Consider the following 12,123-nt stretch of genomic DNA (forward strand, 5'->3'; position numbering starts at 1 on the left):
TTATTGCCCTTTAGTTGCTGTTAAATTCAAATTATTAAAGTTTAAAATTTTTTTGAAATTAAAATGTTATTACATTGCTTTATCTTGCATCTGGGTGACAAGATCAGCCAGGTCCCATTAAGCTTATACATTGAGCTTGGAGGGGAACATGAAGATTAAGAAAAGGCAGGTAGAAAAAAAATAAAGTCACAAAAGAAAAGACAGAATTACATGATCGAGTCAGGGGGTACTCCAGTGAATACTGAATCCTCCATACATTTATTTCTCAAAAGTTTTAAATTCCCTAATCCAGAGAGGAGGGGAAAGACAAAAGACTTCTTTACCATAATACAAGGATCAAACAAAGTAATCACCTTCTCAATACCCAAAGCATCAAGTAACCACCCCCTAGGTCAAAATATCCTGTTAGTAGCCATTCTGTGGTTTAAACCTTCTGTTGTATAACCTTGAAGGAGCAATAATAGGCCTGGACTCTCTAACCTTTGGTCAAAGTGGAATGAGTTTACATCATTTTCTCTCTTCCCCTTCTCTGTCTGACCTCTTCCCTATACCCCTCATTATTTTCTCTCAAATTCATGACCTTTGAAAATTTTGCAACTGTCAGTCCTGAAATCTACATACAAGGAACATTGCCACTTTCCTTTCATATAATTTAGTCTGTTATTTCAAGTGTTATTTGCTACATCTAACAGCAGTGATACTAAAAGGTAGACAAAAAACCCTGATAAATAAGCCAGACATAGTTTTCACCCTTGGTAGCACTTGAGTGGGGAGGTAAAGCAGGGTTATGGACAGCCTGAGTCACCTAGTGAAATTCTGCTTCAAGAAAAGAAATGGTAAATAGCCCCGAAGAGAAGCTGTAAGTTCAGACAATATTCAACTGAGATCAATGAAAGATGAGTCTTTCCAGTAGTCTTTGAAGGAACCACCAGACAGATTAAATGATGTCTCCTTTAGGGAGATGAGATCTTAGAGAGCTTGCTGCCTGTTCCGCTCCATCTGATACTGTGAAAGCTCACTTAAAAAAATTCATTACATACAATCCTTGTATATGGCACAATACTATATAAGAACACATATGCACAATTATGTGCTGAATAGAGAGCATAACCATTCTTGTGTCATATGTGTGTGTGTGTGTGTGTGTGTACATGACCTTATATGCCAATGTAAACTCTAAGAGCCACAATTTACAAAGTACATATAATATTTGTCTTTCTAAGACTGGCTTGATTAATATAATATGTCAAGTTATCAAACAAGTTTAAAATCAATACAGAGCCGGGCGGTGGTGGCGCACGCCTTTAATCCCAGCACTCGGGAGGCAGAGGCAGGCGGATCTCTGTGAGTTTGAGGCCAGCCTGGTCTACAAGAGCTAGTTCCAGGACAGGCTCTAAAAAAGCTGCAGAGAAACCCTGTCTCGAAAAACCAAAAAAAAAAATCAATACAGAAATTTCTCAAAATTTTAAAAACACATCGAACATATGACCAAGCTATACCAATCCTGAATGTGTATACACTAGACTCCAACATAGTTTAACATAGAGACCCTAGAATATTAATATTTATTCCAGTACTATCTACAGCAGGAAATTTATAAACCCATCCTTCTGTCCATCATTATGGGGAATGGATAAAGACAAGGGTAGTTACACACAGTTGAAACTTATTCCAGACAAAAAGAAGAATAGATTTATTTCAATTGCAAGAAAATAGATTTTGTTATTTTCAGGGCTTCCACAATGTTGGAAGAGTGGAATTAAGGTCAGCCTAGAGTTAAGGGGAAATGCTGTTAATCTAGTCCACTCCCCAAGAACCAGATACTTTTCTCAGCTTCATGTTCACTCTCCCTCCCAAGTACTATCCAGGCTCAACTTTCCTAATGTCTGAAATTGAACACATTTTGGAGCAAAAGGTTGTAGACAAATTACATGCTGGTTCTATGAACTAGTGTAGAACTTTGATAGATATCTAGGGTTCTAAATCGATGAAAGTGAACACTTTTTTCTTTCCAGTTAACTTGATTAGTTGCACATAAATGAAACTTCTGATGCCCACTCCATCATTTTCATTGATGCCATATCTAAGCCAGATTCTAAAACTTTTCTTCTCCACTTTGCATTAGTTTTATGGGATACTTTTATAAATCTCATAAATTCAATGGGAACAATTATGTGAGAAACCCATGTATTCACCCATAATGTTATGAGCAATGTTCTAAAGTACTTTACTCACCCTAAAATTCTTAGCCGAACAACCCTTGCCTTACTGACTCCTCATCTTAAACACATGTTGAGTCATTCCTACTGCAGAGAATCTAACATGGCATGACTTTACAGCGACAATCTCAAATCAAAGTTTGGAGACAAACTTAATGGGTACACTTTATTACCCACTAATTACTATAATCTGAAAACTGTGTTTTATAAAGTTTTGGGGAGCACAAAAAGGAAAAAAATATGCTATGACAAGATTGGTTCTGGATAATAAAACTTCCTACTAGTAATACCAGTGCCTTCTTTTATGATGCTTAGTCATTGTTTTCTTTAGAAAATTCCTTTGAGTAACAGGACATTTGTATTTATTCTTTGTGTGTCCTTTGGAAATATATATTTAACTAGGAAATATATTTTGAGGAGTGGAATTTGAATACCAACTGCTTATACAAAGAAAACAAAGGTGTTTTGTTACAGGTAAAACCTCCACTTTGGAGTTTTCAGCTAATGATACACACAGGGAAGTATAAATAACGTGAGCATGACATCATGACAAAACACTGTACAGCAGGATGCAAAGTTATTTGAGACAGAATTCTGAAATATTCTTCTTTGAATTAGCTCATTTCCCCAGGTAATGGTTAAGTAAAATCCAAACACAAGTTCTTTATATAAAGTATATTTCCATGTAAAAAAAAAAAAGCTATGAGAGTTTAGTTAGAATATGATTTTTTTCTTTACTGAGAAGAAGTAAAGAATTAGATAAGTTGAAAGAAAGTCATGGAATTAAAATTTAAAACCTCAAATTCAATTTACGATCAGAAAAACTAAGGCTTTTCAAGTTTGTTTATTATAATTGCTCCAAGGGCTGTGTTGTAGGTTAAAGAATCTTCCTGGATGATCCAGAACAGGGTAAACTATAAAATAAAATGATTCTAGAGTCAAATCTAATTAGTATCTATGAAATACCTCTTCTATGATGTGCTTAGTTTGTGCTCTGACATGGAGACACTGAGAGCTTTAGAATATAGGAACATACTTAAAATATACATCTTTTGTATCAGTCCAAGAAGTCTTTCAAAATATTAAAAGACTAAACCTCAAAGGAGACAGTGGGCCAGAGGACAGAAGCACTATGCAGATCGTCCTCTGAATCTGAAGTAGTCTGTAGGATCCAGGATGTGCATCCAGAGAAGGCTCTGATGTACAATGAATAGTAATTGGGCAGCTAAGCAGTTAGATCAAATCATGTAAATCAAGATTACTTCATTTCACAAGGTCACATGCTTTTAAGAAAGGACATCTATGAACAAAATATCACAATGAAAATCTCATGTCATCTTTCTAAAATATTAGGGAAAGTGACAGAGGTTGTACGTGGAAACACATCTGTCTCCTCTGGTTATTAAAATGAACTGTTAGTATAATCGAATTTCAGAATATTGTTTTCATATGTTTTGCTTGCTAATATCTTCTTTTGTGTCCCTTAATGAAGAATATTGGAAAGGGAATATAAAGAAAAAACTGCAATTCTTACATTTATGATCTGAGTTATAAAATTTTAGATTCATGTACTCATGTAGATAAACTAAGAAACAATGTTAAAAATCAAAGCTTCAATTAAGATATACAGGTTTCCCACTTTCTCGCTAATCTGTGCTTGAGATAATTTCACCTTTATCACTTTAAGTCAAACCCAAGTTGCTGGTGAACTAGTTCATTTATGAATTTTGAAACCTTGTCTGGGTGGTTGTATAATTAGACCTTCCCAGGTAGCAGGAAATGTTGCTTCCCTTTTCCATTTAACAGCTGTGCTCCCAGCTGGGTCTGTTTGTTATAAATGAAAATGGCTCTTTAAATTTACATTCTCTGCATGATCAAGTTTGGCATCAGATGCAGCTTCTGGATAATGCCAAAGATAAGCACCAAAGGGTGTCAGATTGAAACCCCAGATCATGGTGTGTTAGATGACACTAGCAGCCATAATAGTATATTCCTATTAAAGCCAAGTGATGTGACCAATGGCTCTGTGCAAAATAAATCACTTCCAGCCTTTGAATGTTTTTGTAATGTGATTGAGATGAATCCCCATGACATGTCTATGGAGCATAATGAACTGTGAAATATTCAGGGATAGAGGTTGGTGTTATATAGGACACTTGTTGACGAAAATGATGATTTTCTTTTGCCTCGGACCATAAGCTTATGGAAGATGTGGGTCATATCTCCAAACAGCACCCATCAAACATAACAGAATGGAATTACAACTTCCTGTTTTTTTCTGTTAGAGGCGACTTCACTTGCAGTTCACTCTCTCTTTGTGTAGTGTGAAGCGGCGGGGCTGCGTCCCGCCGCCCAGTTCCCAGCAACCGGCTAACTTTATCCCCGAAATAATTACACGGAAACTGTATTCTTTTAAACACTGCCTGGCCCATTATCTGTAGCCCCTTATTAGTTAATTCTCACATCTTCCTTTAACCCATATTTAGTAATTTGGGTAGCACCACGAGTTGTGGCTTACCAGGAGAGATCTTAACCTGCGTCCATCTCGGAGAGGAGCAGCATGGACCCTCACCACGCGACTGCCTGAAGCGTCTCCCCCTAACTCTACTTCCTTGTTCCCACAATTCTGTTCTGTCTACTCCACCTACCTAATTTTCTGTTCTTAAAGGGCCAAGGCAGTTTTCTTTATTAATTAACCAATGAAAGAAACATAGACAGATAACTCTCCTCCATCATCTTTGCTCTCCTTATTGAAACCAATAGGTTGTGGAAATCTTTGCAGTAGAAAGACAAGTTCCCTACAGTACGTGTTCTAAAAGGTCACAAAATTCTGTCAGTCTAAAAAGGCAGCAACACAAACAGGAGTTGGCCATTTCTAAATAGCATCTCCAGGTAACATTTCCAGAAAACAGCAAGGTCAGGGGACTCCAAGAATTCACACAAATATAGTATAAATACAATATATACTTGGCTTCCCTAACAGTTCTTTAAATTATTGTTTTTTTTTTTCAAAAGCCTCCATTTGCTACAAAGCTAATGTTTGTGGTTTAAATATGATGTTTGTTTACTCTTCGGGAAAGAAATGAGCTAGCCCATGGAGTTACAGTGCATTCCAAAAACTACCAACATGGCTGAAGCAGAAAATTAAATATGCTAGATACCTTTCTGAGGAAAAAAGTTTTCTAGATTTTATTTAGTTTTTTTTTGAATGCCTTACACTCGAAATGTTTATGAGCAGTTATGAGCACACCTTTCTTTGCTATTTGTGGTGTATTTTTTTCATCTCACTCCTACCTGAACATTTGTAATCATAAAGCCCACAAGACAAAGGTGGCAGACTTACTTGCTCTCTTTATGGTGTTTTATTTTGTACTATTTTGTGGGAGCTGAATTCTGAATGTACTTAACTGAAATAAAGTAAGACAAACTTTCAGTTTTATCCCTACAAGTTTATTACAAACTGGTCTCCAGCAGGCATTCTCAGGTTAACAACTAGTAGTGTTTCGTGTTTTTTCTAATTTGATTTTTCTTTTTTGAAGCCAAGAAAGTACAGTTAAATATTTCAGTCTAAAAATGTCACATTCAAAATTTTCAGCAATTATTAAAAATAAAAATCATTGAACACAGCCGGGTGGTGGTGGCGCACGCCTTTAATCCCAGCACTCGGGAGGCAGAGGCAGGCGGCTCTCTGAGTTCGAGGCCAGACTGGTCTACAAGAGCTAGTTCCAGGACAGGCTCTAGAAACTACAGGGAAACCCTGTCTCAAAAAAAAATAATCATTGAACACATAAATGGATGAAACTTTAGGCAGTATTACTATATTTCAGTGTATTAGAGGCCAGACCTTGAAGGCATGATCAAATTTGTTCCTGACTTAATCTAGGCAAATACAATTAGAACTAGCAGTTTAAACTTTAATTCCTTTTGCATTAATAAAATTCTAGCATGCGGACTCATTTTAAAAAATATGTATGTTTAATCAAGACCCTCAAAGTGACACTATTGACTTAGAATACTTTGCCAAAATCATCTTATATTAGAATATAACACTCTGTATCTGTCACAGAAATGTGTTCCACCCATACATAGGAAATAAAAAGAAACAGCAAATATTCTGTCAAATACTCTTCCTCCTCCAGCATTTTTAGCAGCATTAGTAAGAAACTTGTACTTCTCCAAGCCCTGTTTTATCATATTTTTACTTTTCCTGTGTGTACTTGGCAAACACTACGTGTGCAGCTTCACATTTATTATTAAATAGAAGAGGCTAGAGCTATCTGGAATGGATAGACCACCTACCTCAGAACACAGGCGGTGAGTGACAAACACCAGTCTGACAGAATAAAGTTTTCAAACATAAGATTATAGTTAACTGATTCTACTTATGCCAGAAAATTCCATATTCACAAATTTACTTGCTCATTAAACTTTATTTTAATGAATAAACAAAAAAATCAGCATTTACAGCACCATTGTACTAATTGGCAGATGTAAACCAGGTGGTAAAATATTTTAAAGGTCTACTAACTGATCCTATGCTCCAAACTGGAGGGGAAGAACATGTTCCTCTGTCTTTTCTTTCTTCATCAATCATGGTATGTTGTAGGGAAGTTCCGTATTTGCCCCCGGGCTGCTCAGCCCCGAAATAACCACACAGAAACTGTATTAATCAAGTCACTGCTTGGCCCATTAGCTATATCTTCTTATTGGCTAACTCTTACATCTTAATTTAGCCCATTTTTAATAATCTGTGTAACATCACGATGGCTGTGGGCTTACCGGGTGTAAAGTTCAGTCATCTGTCTCCAGTTGGGCTCCATGGCTTCTCCCTGACTCCACTTTCTTCCTCCCAGCGTTCAGTTTAGTTTTTCCTGCCTAGTTCTGTTCTACCCTATCAAGCCAAGGCAGTTCCTTTATTATCCAATGGTATACACAGCATACCATACCACCTCCCCTTTTCTGTTTAAATAAAAAGGAAGGTTTTAATTTTAAGATAGTAAAATTACACATAACAAAACAGGTATCAAGAAAGAATTATTGTTACAATATTTATATCTACTTTATCTTTTATCAAAGAAAAAACTATAATTATAACTATATATTATTCAACTCCATCCAAGACTCCAGAAGGCTAAGTAAACAGGAAGTACATTGTAGCCACGTAAAGATGGGAATATATACAGAGAGTCTTGATTATGTATATTATTGTGTTTTCTTTGAATTTTTTGACTGTGAAGGAGCTAAGTAACTAACATATATACTTTAAAGGTATCTTGACTTCAGAATTTGAGTCTAAGAATATGTTGCTTTGGGGAAAAATTTTCTTCTTTTATTTCCATAGAGGACGAGAACCTGTGGAATCCTTTTAGATTTATGTGGTTTGGTGGACCAAGACCTCCTGAAAGTCAACATGAACACCCCCAAATTATTTACCTGACAAAAAAGCAGAATCAGTTTGGGAAGAACTATGCCCATATTCTCAAATACTGTTTATAAATATTGCTTAGATTTAAAGGGGATAATTCTCTAGAGATTTGCATTTGTATGGATCTTGGTTTATGATACAACTTATGGTCTATCTTGTTATATATTTATTGAGTTTGTGCAGTTCATTTAAAATGTAATATAGACACTTCCTGGTCTTCCTGCAGAAAGCTATTTCTCCCCGATATTGCCTCTCTCTTCCTGTCCAATCCCAGCTTACACCCAGAACCCTCCTTCATCGGGTGGAAGTTTCCTTTGCTTCAATAGCCTGCCTGCAGCAAGGTAGGCCCTTTGTCTGTGAGCTGCCTGGCCAGCAAGGAGACCTGATTCTCTACCAGAAGATCCATCATTGGGGTGAGTGAGTACCTGACCCGAGGCAGCCACTCAGAGATGGAGCACAGACATTCCTCAACCCCCTATACTTCCTGGATTTCCTGCAGGGGCTACTCTCCCCGGCTACTGCCTCTCTCTTCCTATCCCATTCCAGCTTGCGCCCAGAAAACCCCTTCCTTCTTCCTCCCCTCTTTGGGGCCATAAAAGCCCCCAGATCAGCCTGTTTGGGTGCTTGGGTGCTGGGACTGGGTAGTGAGTGTAACCAGGTGGGCCGGAGTTCTTTTGTTTCAATAGCCTGCCTGCAGCAAGTTAGGCCTTTTGCCTGTAAGCTCCCTGGCCAGCAAGGATAAGTGAATCGTAAAGAAGATCTATAGGGGATTAGATGGAGGAAGAGATGGGCAGGCAACCAATGCAAGAATTCCTCCAACAATTTGAAAACAACATGAACGCACCAGAACCAGCAATCTACAACAGGAGGACTTGAACACCTTAATCAAGAAGAATTGAAAAAATTGACTTTATGAAAGTGATAGATTCCCTTAAACGGGAGGTGAAAACCTCCCTTAAAGTAATCGATGAGAAGAATAACAAAAGAATTGAGTAAAATCAATAAATGATATCCTAGGTAACCAAGGAAAAACAATCAAACAGATAATGGAAACAGTGCAAGACTTGCAAACTGAAATGGAGGCAAGGAAGAAAACATAAACGGAGGGCCAGATGGATATGGAAAATCTACATAAACGAATAGACTATAGAAACAAGCATAACCAACAGAATACAAGAGATAGAAGAAAGAATCTCAGATTCTGAAGATACCATAGAGAAAATAAATGCACTGATCAAAGAAAACAGCAAATCCAACAAATTTTCATCACAAAACATTCAGGAAATCTGGGACACAATAAAAAGACCAAACCTAAAAATAATAAGGGGAGAAGAAGGAGAAGAATTACAGCTCAACGGTCCAGAAAATATATTTAATAAAATTATAGAAGAAAACTTTCCCAACCTAAAGAAAGATATTCCTATGAAGGTTCAAGAAACATATAGAACACCAAATAGACTGGATCAAAAAAAAATCCCCTTGCCATATTATAATCAAAACACAAAACATACAGAATAAAGAAAGAATATTAAGAGCTGCAAAGGAAAAAGGTCAAGTAACATATAAAGGTAAACCTATCAGATTGCACCTGACTTCTCTATGGAAATCATGAAAGCCAGAAGGTCCTGGATAGATATACTACAGAAACTAAGATACCATGGATGCAAGCCCAGACTACTATACCAAGCCAAACTTTCATTCACTATAAATGGAGAAAACAAAATATTCCAGGATAAAAACAAATTTAAACAGTACGTAGCCACAAATCCAGCCTTACAGAAAGTAACAGAAGGAAAATCACAAACCAAGGAGTCCAACAATGCCCACAATAACTCAGACATCTAGCGACCCTTCACCAGCAAAACTCAAAGAAGGGAAATACACAATTTTTACTACCAAAAAAAATGATGACCGGAATTAACAACCACTGGTCATTAATGTCACTTAATATCAATGGACTCAATTCACCTATAAAAAGGCACAGGCTAAGAGATTGGATACAAAAACAGAATCCAACATTCTGCTCTTTACAAGAAACACACCTCAACCACAAAGACAGACATCTACTCAGAGTAAAGGGTTGGCAAAATGTTTATCAGGCAAATGGACCTAAGAAACAAGTGGGTGTGGCCATACTAATTTCTAACAAAGTTGACTTCAAACTAAAATCAATCAGAAGAGATGGAAAGGGACATTTTATACTCATAACAGGAAAAATTCATTAGAATGAAGTCTCAATCCTGAATATCTATGCCCCTATATAAAAGCACCCACTTATGTAAAAGAAACATTACTAGAACTCAAGGCAGCCATCAAACCACACCACACTCATAATGGAGACTTCAACAACTCCTCTCTTCATCAATGGACAGGTTCAATCAGACAAAAACCTAACAGAGAAAATAAGAGAATTTATGGAGGTTATGAATTCCAATGGACTTCTTAACAGAACATTCTATAGAACATTCCACCCAAATAGGAAAGAATATTACCTTCTTCTCTGCAGCTCATGGAACTTCTTGAAAACTGACCACCATTACTTGGTAACAATAGCAACTTCCACAGATACAAAAAAACTCTTTAGTAACCACCTGCCTCTTATCGGATCACCATGGAATAAAGTTAGAATTTAACGATAATTCTACCCCAGAAAGCCTACAAACTCTCCAAAATTGAACAGTCAACTACTGAACCACCCCTGGGTCAGGGAAGAAATAAAGAAAGAAAATAAAGTCTTCCTTGAATTCAATGAAAATAAAGACACAACATACCCAAACCTATGGGACACTATGAAAGCAGTGCTAAGAGGAAAGTTCATAGCTCTAAGTGCCCACATTTAAAAAAAAAAAAAAAAAAAACGGAGAAAGCTCACATTAGAGAATTAACAGCACAGCTGAAAGTTCTAGAAAAAAAGAAGCAGACTCACATAGGAGGAGTAGAAGATTGGAAATAATCAAACTGAAGGCTGAAATCAACAAAATAGAAACACAGAAAACAATCCAAAAAAAATCAATGAAACAAAGAGCTGGTTCTTTGAGAAAGTCAACAAGATTGACAAACCTTTATCCAAATTAATCAAAAGGCAGAGAGAAAACATGCAAATTAACAAGATCAGAAATGAAAAGGGGGACATAACAACAGACACTGAACTCTCTGAATGTGGCTGACAAGGAGGGCTGACTGAGAAGCCAAGGACAATGGCACTGGGTTTTGATTCTACTGTATGCACTGGCTTTGTGGGAACCTAGTCTGTTTAGATGCTCACCTTCCTAGACCTGGATGGATGTGGAGGAACTTGGACCTCCCACAGGGCAGGGAACCCTGACTGCTCCGTGGACTGGAGATGGAGTGGAAGGGGGATGGGGGGGGGAAGTGAAAATTTGAAGAATTATATAATTTAATAAAAAATGAAAAAAATATAATATATAATTAAAATATAGGTTAATAGGTGATCATCTATAATAGTCAAACTTGTAGTCATGTTAGTTTTTCTAGATATATAGAGATATATTTCAGTTAGATAGGTTTTCTTCAACTCTTTCAGAGACCTTCAGAATATGGCATTTAAAATGTTTTAAGGACTTAGGACTTTTCATGACTTTGAGACACATCTGCTCCTGGCAGCACCAATCTACTTCTAGAGAAAGATGGGCATTGAAGAGGCTACTTATGGAGTTTGCTAGCCATTATGCAGTGTGAGCTGGAAATGCAGGACCCACAGAGAAATGACTGCTGAACTTGCCTAAAGGTGAGATCATCCTTTGGGGTTCCTGCTACACTAAAGAGTCTGCAAAACATTCTGCAGGACACAAAAAAATGTGACAGACAAACTGCCAATATAAGTGTAACTGTCTTTGAAATTTCCTGCTTCATGGAAAAGTCTGCTGGATACTATGGGCCTGTAGGCTGAAGATGGATTCCCCAGTGGTACAGAAGAACTTTAGGTGACCTTCCAGGCAGGGAGATGTCTCTGTCAATTCTAGAGGTTTGGTGTAATTTTACTATGTTAAAGTTAAAACTTTCATTTTTATTTAAACAGGAAAGGGGAGGTGATATGGGAGTTCCCTCTGTATGCTGTGAATACCATTGTTAATAAAGGAAATGGCTGGACCTGATAGGGTAGAACAGAACTAGGCAGGAAAAACCAAACTGAATGTTGGGAGAAAGGAGGCAGAGTGGAGAGAAGCCATGGAGCCACCGTTGGAGACAGACACATTGGAACCTTGCCAGTAGGTCACAAGCCTTGTGGTAAAATATGAAATAATGGAAATAGGTTAAATTAAGATGTAAAGGCTAGCCAATAAGAAGTTAGAGCTAATAAACCAAGCAGTGATTTAATTAGTACAGTTCCTGTTTGATTATTTTGGGAGTCTGGGTGTCAGGGAAACGAACAAGCAGCCTCCTACTACCGTTCAATAAAGGCATTTGTGGCAACTCAAGTAAACTGATCTATTGTTGATAAGAAAATAATATACTTTA

This window comes from Arvicola amphibius, chromosome 1 (assembly GCF_903992535.2).
Source record: "Arvicola amphibius chromosome 1, mArvAmp1.2, whole genome shotgun sequence".
Lineage (NCBI taxonomy): Eukaryota > Metazoa > Chordata > Mammalia > Rodentia > Cricetidae > Arvicola > Arvicola amphibius.